General features: G+C 43.3%; 1 pseudogene; it reads left to right on the top strand.

Moving 5' to 3' along the window:
* Window positions 1-495: 495 nt before the first annotated feature.
* Window positions 496-2,301, top strand: LOC142454667 (testis-expressed protein 12 pseudogene; annotated as a pseudogene).
* Window positions 2,302-12,488: the final 10,187 nt, after the last annotated feature.

The following is a 12,488-nucleotide window of genomic DNA, read 5'->3' on the forward strand; positions in this document are numbered from 1 at the left end:
AATACAGGTTGGGTTAGACTGGGTTGTCTCAAGAAACAAGAATAGTCGCACTGATATATGTGTACCTGTGGGAAGCCGCAGCTCTCGCCGCCATTACAAGATGGCGCCGGGCAGTCAGGGCTGTGGCCCATTAAGTGGTAAACAACCACTTGAGGCATGCGCACTGCTTAGATGACGTAGTCACAACTCCACCTGGAGTATGCAAATGAGGGTTCTGGCGAACGCACCAATCAATGCATGGCACGTCCCCGTAGAGCGTATATAAGCAGCAGTAGTTTGGGGCTTCGGGGTCTTCTATCCGCTTCAGCAATCGAACCCAACAATAAACGCTTGTGGAAGAATCCTGTTGTGGCGCGTCCTTCTTGCTGGCGAGACCTGGCGCGCGACATGTACCAAAGAACTTTATATCAAGAAGGAATTTTATATCAGAAAGGCATCCCGGCCCCGTGCAATGCTAGTCCATGGTTGCGATGCTATGGGGCCCTCCTCAGGCACATGTCGCTGCAGGCTGATGATGCAGAAAGGTGAAGCATGCTACAGGGTGATCACGGGCCAGCGGGCGCAGAGCTGTGTGGATCCCAGGTCAATGGGAACATGCCATGGTGTTGACTCAGCTCCCTTGGTCAGTGGCCCACATGGGGCCGCCCCAAATCCCAACAGACAGGGAGGGCAAAAGAGCAAGAGAGGAGTTCTCACTGTCTCTCTTATCAAAAGGGCTCCCCCCACAAGGAGGCATCAACTGGCTTTGACCTGTCCAAGAGGTTGCACTCCACCCCTAAGCTCTCACACAGGTGCAAGCGGACCTAAAGCTGTTCACAATCGGATACCTTCACAGAGAAGAGTCTTGAACTTGCTTTAAAAAAAACAACCATTAGTAGATAGTTGTTTTCGTTCTCTAGCTATCACAGAAATACCACAAGTGGATGGCATGAATAAACGAAACGGAACTTTCTCACAATTTCAGAGTGCTGGCCCTGAGGGATGGCCTTTTCTCTGAGTCACCTCGGAGGGAAGGTCTTGGTTTCTTTTCAACACCTGTGGGCCTGGAGGCCCTGGGTCCAAAGGATGCTCTCTGCTCCCATCACTTCGTTCGTGGTGGTAGTGAGGTCCACCCTCTTTCTGCATGTTTATCTATCCATTTTATTTCTCTCTTGTATGATAAGAGGCGATGTAGGTCTCACGCCAGGGGAACTCCTTTTTTGGTGAGAGCAGGGCTGTGACCAGAGCAAAGGTGTTACATCTGACTCTTATCCACTTAGAACGGACTGGCTGCTGAGATCGCACTTTGGAGGAAAGATTGCATCATGGCATAACTGCCAAATCCTTCGTTACATGCAAACCACTGAGAACCATGGCCCAGACAAGGTGAAGCACATTTGGGAGGATACAGTTCATCCCACCACTATAGTTTTGGCCCAGCGGTTTTCTCCTAGGGGTCAAGCCTAGTGGATATCATTTTGCACATACAAACCAAAGCATTCTAAGGCTAGTCTCTGCAACATTTTTTTTTGTAATAGTAAAAATACAAAAACATCCTAACTGTTCACAAAATGTTTTGTAAGGATCTGGCTAAATAAATTATATACCCTTGTGGAATAAATAGGATGTTTTGCAAATGGAAGGAAGCTATTTCTATACTTATGGAAGAGTCTCCGAGACACCCAGTAAGTAAAAACTGCCAAGAAGAGTTAGTGCAGACTGAAACCTTTTCTGTACAAAGGGAGAGACTAGCTCTCTGGGTGGATCTGGCAGCTGAGATCATGGCCGTCCTGGAGAGATCTTCATTTGGCGCTTTCCTTATTTTAAAATAAAATCCTTCCAAAGGAGATTATAATACTGCTCGAGTTTGAGAAGGAAAATACTGTATAGCCCAACCCAAATGTGGAGATACAGATTCCACCAAATTCAGTGAACTCAGCTCATATTCCTGGAACAGGGCACGTCACCTTGTGAAACTTGATGCTAGAAGTTGCGAGAGATCGAGGGAGTTGGAGTCTCAAATGCCAGATAGTCCACAACTGTCATCTCTTGAAAATCAGATGCCTCTTTCTCTGAGAGTTCTGGGCTATTTTATAAAGCTGAAGCCCTGGAGAAAGATTTGAATGATATGAACAAGGAAATCAACCTCCTGTTGTCTCCATATGCAAAGATCTATGTGAGAGAGCAGCAGTAGATGCATCTTACATTGATGAGATAGATGAACTCTTCAAAGAAACTACTACTATTGAAAATGTTCTAATACAAAGGAGGGGATTCCTGAGAGAGAGGTTTATTGTGATTGCAAACACATGGCACAGTTAAATTTGTGTATTTAAAATAAGCCTGTGAGATCACGAGGCATCGAAGGGATCAGGTATCAGACATCAAAGACCAAAAAAAACCATAACACTGTGAATGAGGGGGAGTGCGGAGTGGGGACCCAGGGCCCATCTGTGGGCAATTGGACATCCCTTTGCAGAAGGACCACAGAGAGGAGATGAGCCAGTCAGAGTGCAGTGTAGCAATGATGAAACATATAATTTGCCTCTAGTTCCTAAATGCTCCCGCCCCCTCCCCCCCACTATCATGATCCCAATTCTACCTTACAAATCCAACTGGACTGGAGGATGTACACTGGTACAGATAGGAACTGGAAACACAGGGAATCCAGGACAGATGAACCCCTCAGGACCAATGGTGAGAGTGGTGATACCAGGAGGGTGGAGAGAGGGTGGGGTAGAAAGGGGGAACTGATTACAAGGATTTACATATAACCTCACAGTGGAGAAGTGGGTGGAGGGAGACATCAGACAGTGTAGATATGACAAAATAATAATAATTTATCAATTATTAAGGGTTCATGAGGGAGGGGGAAAATGAGCTGATACCAAGGGCTCAAGTAGAAAGCAAATTTTTTTAGAATGATGAGGGAAACAAATGTACAAAAATCCTTGACACAATGGATGTATGTGTGGATTGTGATAAGACTTGTATGAACCCCCAATATAATGATTTTAAAAATTCTGAACTGGGGTGGGGTGAGGGTAGGGAAAGCATAATATATAAATGAATATCAATATCTAAAAATGAGATATTAAGCCACACCAATTTTTAAAACGTATATGGTTGGCAGTACAGGTTTAAAATAAAGTTCTTACTCTGAAGATGAAAAAAAAGCTAAGAATGTAAGTTCTGAATACCATTATTATTGTAATAAAATTATATTCATGCTCTGAAAGCTCTCTAGTTTTAAAAGAAAATATATACTTTCAACAGAAGGACACACACCCTGAATTTCTACATTTAAAGAAGGTTTAACCTGGACACAAATATAAAGAATGTCATTTTATTTTGAGGGTTGGATATTTGACGCATTTTGGAAAAGTGTGAATGACATAAATCTTACTTGGATTCCTTTATCTCTTATGCCTTCGAGCCTTTTCTTAAACTTGTAATGGGGAAGCAATGACTTATGTTGGTAATGCTTAGTAATATGTATGTTCTAATTTGTGTTATATTTTGAACTAGCAGATAGCTTTTGGAGATCATTAAATATTTTTTAATGTTTACTATTAAAAATTAAAATCTTAAAGGTAATTTGCTGGTTTTGTCAATATATAATGACATAACGGTATCCTGTATAATACAATCATTTGGCTATTATTTTAAATTTTATTTAAAGTTCCTTTTTGTGCTAGAAGTACTTTATTTTATTTTTTAGGTAAGTCCAGTATTTTATTTCCATAATCCACTCATATGATCATCAGCAAAATGCGGAATATAGTCATTCTCACTGATCAAGAAAAGAACCAGTTTGTGACAGACACACTTTGCACATGTGAAAATGCATGTGTAACACTCTTTAATCATACAAGAATACACCTGTGATAGAAACGGAAGTGTTTTAAATTCCATACATGTTACTTCCCCAGAATGCAAGGCTCGTCGATTTTCTGCAGGACATCGTTGGATCTGTTTATGAAGTTTCTTAATGTCCTACAGAAAAGTGCAATTCACGGAGTTATCCCATTTATGACCATTCCACAATCTCTGTGGAAATGAATAAGCAGAAGGGGTGACTACAATTCTTTTGAAACTTAAATCCATCCTCATAATTTTCATTCATCCTTACAGACTAACTATAAATGCCAGAACAAGTTGACACTATAAAACCATTTGCCTTTGAGTTGATTCAAACACATGGCAACTTGTGTGTGTGTGAACTGTGCTTCACAGGTTTGCAATGGCTGACTTGGGGGAAGGAACTTGCCAGGACTTTCTTCTAAGGTATCTCTGGGTGGACTTGAACCACCAATCTTTGGGTTAGCAGCTCAGCTTATTAACTTGTTTTTACCACCAGGACTCCCAATACTGAGGAGGTGATCCATTATTTCCTCTACTGTATTATTTAACATGCTAGCTCATGGGAATTTTCCCTTTGTAAGAGCTGGCAAAAAGGAAAACCCCATTATAAAGCCACCCTCTTAACTATTTTCATGACTTATAATGGATTAGAGAAAATAATTAAAGCATATTTTCTTCACTGTTCAAAGAACGAGGTTTCTAAACAACTGAGTAAGAATTCTATTAAGGCAACAAATGTACAAATGTGTTTGACACAATGGATGGATGTATGGATTGTGATAAGAATTGTACGAGCCCCCAATAAAATGATTTTAAAAGAATCCTATTAAATCAATTACATTTTCTATTTGGTTAGGACAAATGCCTCTCTGCCAGCAAAAAATAAATAAATAATTAAAACCCCAAAGGTCTATGATAAAAAAGAGGTTACCGAGTTTTACAATCCAATCACAAAGTAGAAGTACTTTAAAAACAAAAACCAGAAATATCCACACAGAAAACCCCCACAAAAACCCAAAGCGAGAAACTTGGCTCTAGATTTGCCTATGCTTTTGAATGCATAAGGAACCCCTGGAAGAATATAGAGTAAATGCTTATCGGTGGTTCAATATTAGTGTAAGTGGGAGATGCAGATGGGTGGGAGTTAGATTTTCCACTCTTAATATATATTTGAATTTTGCCCACCTCTTGATATATATATATATATATATATATATTTACAATTTTTGAACCATGTGAATGTCTTACCTATTCAAAACTGAAATTATTATTTGGGAAGAGGTAAATAATATCTACACGCTAAAGGAAATCAATAATATTTACATGGTAGAGAGACAGAGTATTTACATGACTTGTCTTACATAAAATGCATCTTAAATAATGACTTATTGTATTGATGTGCAGTAACTCCAGGAATAAGGTATGTGATGGGTCCGACGGATGAGAGGATTAGGGAAGGATATGCTTTTGGAGACAAAAGAGACCTCAATTTCAAATGTAATTTAAGGAGAACATTTATGAAGCCTTGGACGGGACAATCACTGCTTGTCTATTAGTTGCTAGGACTATCGTGGCTGTGATGCTGAAAGCTATGACAGTAGGATTTCAAACACCAGCAAGGTCATCAAAGTGAACAGGGTTCTGTGGAGCTCCCAGACGAAGAAGAGATTATGAAGACTGTGAAGGCTAAGGACCGACTCTGAAGTCATAAGGTGTCCACTTCCGAAGAACTGGCCGCTGTAAACGCTATGGATAGCATTGAACCATTGTCAGTTACTAACAGAAGTGAAATGCTGTCTGTGATATGACATCAAAAATATCATTTATGAAGAAAGCAAAGGTTCATTAAAAAGCTAGGAAAGAAAGAACAGGTCAACGTGGATGTCAGAAGAAACTCTGAAATTTGCTCTTAATTGTAGAATAACTAAGACAAATGGAAAAGCAGGAAATTTCTGAGCGCTTATGGAGAAGTAAAATATGATGATGAAATGGGCAAAGACACAGCGTGAGAAAGCCAAAAAGGAAGAAGACACTTAGCTTATCTTAAACTGAAAGAACTCAAGTAAAAATTCAAGTTTCGAGTTACAATATTGAGATTCTATGGGCAAAATATTGAATGACGCAGGAAGCATCAAAAGGAAGGTAGAAAGAAGCATCACACAGAACTAGCTGACACCCCACCATTTCAGGAGGAAGCATATGAGCAAGAATCAATGGCCCTGAAGGAAGATGTGCAAGCAGCATTGAAAGCATTCGCCAAAAATGTAGCACACCAATTGAAATTTTTAAAAACATGGATGAAGCACTGGAAACATTCACTATCTATGCCAGGAAATTTGGAAAACAGTTATTTGGCCAATTGATTGGGAGAGATCCACATTTGTACCCATTCCAAGGAAAGGTGACCCAAGAGAATGCTCAAATTATAGAACAATATCATTGATACCATAGGCAAGTACAAGTTTGCTGAAGGTCATCCAGCAAAGGAGCTGCCAGAGGTCCAGGCCAGATTCAGAAGAGGACATGGAATAAGGGATATATCATTGATCTTGGCTGAAAGCAGAAAATACTAGAAAAGGGTTTACTTTTATTTATTAACTATGCTAAGGCATTTGCCTGTGAGGATAATAACAGACTACAGACAGCTTTGAGAAGAATGGGAATCTCAGAAGACTTCATTGTGTTCATATGGAACCTGTGCATGGATCAAGGGGCAGTTGTCCAAATGGAGCAAGGGAATACTGCACCGTTTAACATTGAAAGTGTGTATCAGGATTGTATCCTCTCACCACATTTATTCAATCTGGATGCCGAGCAAATAATCAGATATCCTGGATTACATGAAGAAGAATGTGGTATCAGGATAGGAAGAAAGTTTATTAACAACTTATAAAATGCAGATGACCCAACCTTGTTTATTGATCCTGAAGAAGACTTGAAGCACTCGCTGATAAAGATCAAAGTTTGCAGGCTTCAGTGTGGATTACAATTCTAGGTAAAAACCAAACCAAACTTACTACCATTGAGTCAAGGAGGACTCATTGTGATGTTTTAAAACTGCTCCCGGGAATTCTGGAGACGTTCTCCTTACGGGAGTAAAAAGCCTGTCTTTCCACGTCAGTGTCTGGTGGTTTAGAACTGCTGGTCTCTTGGCTAACAGTACAAAGAATAACCAATACACCACCAGGGCTCCTTTACTCAGCATAAAGATGACCAAAGGCCTGTCAACTGGACCAATCAGTAACATCATGATAATGGAGAAAAGATTGACATTGTCAAGGATTTCGTCTTGCTTGGATCCACAATCAATGTTTATGAGAGCAATAGTCATGAGATCAAACTTGTGTAAATCTGCTGCGTAAGACCTCTTTAAAGTGTTGAAAAGCACAGATGTTACTTTGAAGACTAATCCAAGCCTGATCCAAGCCATGGTAAGTTTAGTTGATCCAAGCCATGGTAGGTAAGTTTAGTTGCCTGGTATTCATGTGAAGATTGGACATTGAATAAGGGAGCACACAGGAGAATCGATGCATTTGAATTATGATGCTGCCGAAGAATATGGAAAGTCCCAGGGACTGCCAAGAGAACAGACAAATCTATCTTGGAAGAAGTACAAGCAGAAGGTTCTTTAGAGGTAAGGATGGTGACACTTCATCTCTAGTACTTTGTCACATATTGTCAGGAGAGACTAGTCCCTGAAGAAGGCCACCAGACTTGGTAAAGCGGAGGGGCAGTGAAAAAGAGGAAGACCTTTGACAAGCTAGATTGACGCAGTAGCTGCAACAATGGGCTCAAATAAAGGATCCATTGTGAGGATGGTCCTCTAAGAGCAGGCAGTGGTCAGTTCTGTTGTACATAGGGTTGCTATGAGTCAGAACCAACTGGATGGCACCCAAATGGGACAAAGGCAACACAGACACAGTGACGTCATCTGGTTGATGGAGACCAGTAGCTAGAAGTCATAACAGCATGTGAAGATTCACATTCAGGATGCTAGTTCAATAGGGCATGGAACAAAGGGAACTGTCACAAATTCATGATTGGTAGCAGATCCACACCTCTCAATTACAAATAAGATGACAGAAGGAGGATGGGGACTATGAGAGCTTACAAGACTGGTCCAGGGGCTTCTGACCAAGGCAGTCAAAGCATACTGATAGGTCATGTGACTATGAGACCCCTTGTACTGTCCCCTAGGTCTCCATCGAGGATACCCTCCTGAAAGCCCCTAAGAAAGAGCGTCCCTTCCTGGGCTGCCTGCCAGAGGGGTTCAGTCATCTGCTTTTTAATGCTCTTGGCTGGAGGACAAGACTACATTCTTGGTTAAGGCTCAGAAGGGATTCATTGGAGGCTTAATTTACATGGGGTCTCTGCAGATAGATTTTGGACTTGCACTGTCAACTATAGCCTTCTGCAAACTTGTGGGTGGGGTGCGGGTGGGAATGGGGCTCAGAATTTAAGCTCTAGTGCAGCTGGTAGCACCAACAGTTTGCTTTGAACTTCAGTGGTTCAAATCCACTCAGTGTTGCCAGGGAAGAAATCTGTTGATTTGCTTCTGTAAGATTATAGTCCCTCCCTTTCCCCCTCCAACAAAAAACTGTGTCGCATAGCTCTGCTCGGAAGAACATGGGGTCACCGTGAATCAGAACAGGCTCAATAGTAGTGGGTTTTAGGGAACGTTGTCTACACATGTGGCCGCCTGTTTTGACAGCCACAGCTAAGATGGAAGCTGGGGCCAGATGGGCCACAGGTGAACACACTGCGGAAGATGCCAAGCTGAATTATAATGAGCACAAAACCTGCTTTGAATAATGGAAAATACCCACAATGCTTTTAGGATTTGGCTGGTAATGAATAGAGGAAAACTTGGGGAAGGAGAGAAGTCCTAAATTAATTGTTTTTGAAGGGGGTGAAATTTTGGATTACGAATGCTTCCTCATCGAGTCAAATGATTTAGCAAAGTTATAATGAGGGGTAGTATGGGCAGAGTAGGAAGTGAGCCAGTCGTCTGAGAAGGGGAGTTCCCCTCCATGCTGGGGTTTGGAGTTCTAAGGAGAGTACCCTGTTCTTGGAACTCTCTGTGGAAGACCAAATGGCGTTCAGGTGCAAGGTGGCAGGGTAATTACTGACATCAGGGCTAGAGTGTGTTAAAGGTTCACCCACCCCCAGGTCCAGGAGCAATGGCGTCCTCAGAGTTATTCCCAGGGGCTGTGGGAGCCCACGACTTTGAGAACCGCGGGCAGGGCTTCCTGGGGTGAGCTGTACTCAGCATCTGCTAGAGAAGACCTCCTGGGTCAGCCCCAGGGGACAGAATGCCATTAGCAGGGCCCATCGATGCAGTGACCCAGGGCTCCCTGCTCTGGTCATGTAGCTGGCTTCTGGGGACGTCTGTTGAAGTCACATTCTCCACTCTCTGGATATTTTGAAGTTTCGTGTGCATAATATCCAGGCCTGTTTTCTGAGATCCTTTGATGAAAGGTGACATGGATGCTTTCCTACAAACACTGGGAGTATTATCATGACCCGGCAGAAGTGCCACAGCTAGGCAAAGCATTGATGTACATTTCAACTTCAGATAGCCCTCAGGGGACGATTCAAGGGTCAAGAACAGTATGTGCACAAGAGGGAGAAGAAACACCAACTGAGGAGGGAAAAGGCGCGTCTAGTCCACTTTGGTGCCCAGCAAGAGTAGTGATGCCCACCCACGGAAGCTGAAGCCAGACAGGAAGCTTTCCCCGCCAGCAGCAGCTCCCCGAATGTGGGACACCTGATGGGGGCAGACGGAGCAAGTCCAAGGTCAGGATGCAGGTAAGAAGCAATGATATGCCCTTGGGTAAAGTGCTGCCCCCTCAGCCTAGAGTTCCAGCGAGAAGCCAGCCCAGCAGCGGACTGACACAGAGGGAGGAGAGGATGGAGGTTCCCACACAGCAATAGTTGACAGGTGCCAGGATGCCACTGGAACAGACTAGAGGTGGGGTTGGGCATGGGGGAGCAGGGGATGCATGTTCAGGTTGAATTTTCCCCCACCCTTATATGATGACCTGGGGATTTTGCTGACACGGTTAAGCATCTAGGCTGAATTGAGAGCCATGTCTTCATTGCTCTTGAGTTAGAAATGACTCAGGGAACAGAGACCTCACTGGTTCAGCAGTAGAACTCGCTTCCCTTCCACATGGAAGACTGGGATTCAGTTCCCAGCCAATGCACTTCAGGGGCAGGTGCCAACCTGCCATCCCTGGAGGACCGTGTGGTCCATGAGGCTGCACATGTTTCCATGGGACTTCCAGACAATGGTGAAGTAGGAAGAAATGCCAGGTGATATACTCCCTAAAATGAGTCACCCAGGGATCACAATGGCCTGGTCCATCGCCAATGATGGGAATGTGCAGGACGGGGCAGCCCTTCATGCTGTCTGTTGTCCTGAGTCAAGGACCCGATGCAATGGCCGTTAACAATGGATGAATGAACGAAGACAACACCAACCACTACTGCCACTGAATCCATAGTGACCCTAGAGGGCAGGATAGAACTGTCCCATAAGATTTCTGAGACTGTAAAACCTTATAAATTCCCTCATCTGTCTCTCGTAGAGTAGCTGGTGGGTATGAAATGCCAACCTTACAGTTAGTACACTTACCCCACTGAAACACCAGGGCTCCTTTGACACCTAATCAGGGCTATAAAAAGTTCCCATGGTCCCCTGCCCCTCATATGCCTTTCAGGCCCACAGAGGGGTGAGGGAAGAAAAACAACGGCAATGGGGGGGGGCGCTGTCTGGGCACTAACCTACCCTAGGGGAGGGTATCATTTATATCTCCACAAGAAAGAGAAAGCGAGAGCAGACCTCATGCTGGTGTGCCAATCTTTGAGGGTGATTTTCCTGCTCAGAGCAGCTCATTCCCAGAGATGAGTACAGGGCAGGTCTCAGCTGGACACATGGCGTCCTCTCCCTAGATGACAGGACTGCAGAGGATGGCCCTGGAGATACAGCTCGGAGAGAGTGGCTGGTCAGACCCACCCACATGGGGGCAAACCAAGAGGGGAGTACAACAGATCAGTGATGGGAGGGCAGCCTCCTCCAGAAGACTTCTGACTCAAGAGACAGGTGGGGAGTGGGTGAGGGGAGGGGTGGAGAGTGAGGAGAGGGGTGGGCAGCCCTCCATCCCTGACGGCAGGAATAGCAGTGGAGACTTTTAGGGTGCTTGCCCTTTGGACACGAATGCTGAGGAATAAAAGGGTGTATGTGTTCTTAGATTAGCAAGAAAGATCTGGGATATGCGGCGCTGAAAGAAATCATTGGACTAGTGGTCTATATCATGCCCTGCTCTGTATTTAACAAGGACACGTTCATCTCCTCCATGTCGGGATCCCTGTCAGACTTGTGATTGTGTGTTTATCTATACAAGATATGCAGGATAGACCATCTTAGAGACAGTGCCTGGAACAATGGTTCCTGGGGGACATGGGAGGGGAGAGGAGAAGGGGGAGGAGGAGCTAACAATGAAGGGCACAGGGGAATGATAAATGTTCTACAATTGATGGCAAGGAGGGTGTAGCTTTTCTGTTGTTTGATCAGTCAAATTGTATCTGAGAGAAATTACTGAAAGGTGAACGATGGGTAAACATAATATTGGGGTAAAGGGGTGGGGAAAAAGAAAGAAGAAAAAATATAAACATAGGTGTATTTGTTTATATATCTGTATAGATTCAAATGCAACAAGAAAGCAAATGGACTTTGGGCCTCTATTTAAGTCTTACCTTATTACAAGAACGGGTTGTTCTAATAATATACGGCATTGTATGATACTCACATTCCTGACATAATTACTGGAGACAAAATGGGTGTATAAGTAAATGTGGGGAAGAAAGTTGATGGTGCCCGGCTAGTAAAAGACAAGCATCTGGGGTCTTAAAGGCTTGTAATCAAACAAGCAGCCATCTAGCAGGGAAGCAACAAAGCTCACATGGAAGAAGCACACCAGCCTGTGTGATCATGAGGTATCGATGAGAATGGGTATCACAAATTCAAAAATAAGCAACTAAATCAATGTGGAGGGGCATGAATGTAGTGGAGACCCAAACCCACCTGAAAGATAATTGGACAGTCCCTCTCAGAAGGGCCCCATTGAAGTGACGATAAATCCAGGGTGCGGTATAGCATTGATGAACCACATAACTATCTTCTAGTTCTTTGATACCTCCTCCCCTCACTATTGTGGTTTTTATTTGTTGTACCTCATTAAGTATGCTAGATTTGCATATTCTATTTGTATAATTAAGACTGTTCAATACATAAAAGCCAAGATAGAGAACCCTTCAGAAACAGTAAGAGGCAGAGTAATGGTTCCCTGAGGGTACAGGAAGGGTGGGGTGGGAACTGATAGCATTGATGATTGTATAATGCTGATGGGATTGAATAACAGAATTGTATGTGAATGGATATATTGGATTGTGTAAGATATGACCAAAAAAAGATGATAGAAAAGAAGAAGAAGAAGGGTCCCTAGAGGGCATAGTAGGGGAGGGAGGGGACAAGGAGAGCTGATATCAAGGAGTTTAAGAAAAAATGGAAATGGTTTGAAAGTGATTGTGGTAGCAATTGTACAATCCTGCTTGATGTGATTGAACTATGGGATGTTATGATA

The sequence above is a fragment of the Tenrec ecaudatus genome, chromosome 8 (assembly GCF_050624435.1).
Source record: "Tenrec ecaudatus isolate mTenEca1 chromosome 8, mTenEca1.hap1, whole genome shotgun sequence".
In the NCBI taxonomy this organism is placed as follows: Eukaryota; Metazoa; Chordata; class Mammalia; order Afrosoricida; family Tenrecidae; genus Tenrec; species Tenrec ecaudatus.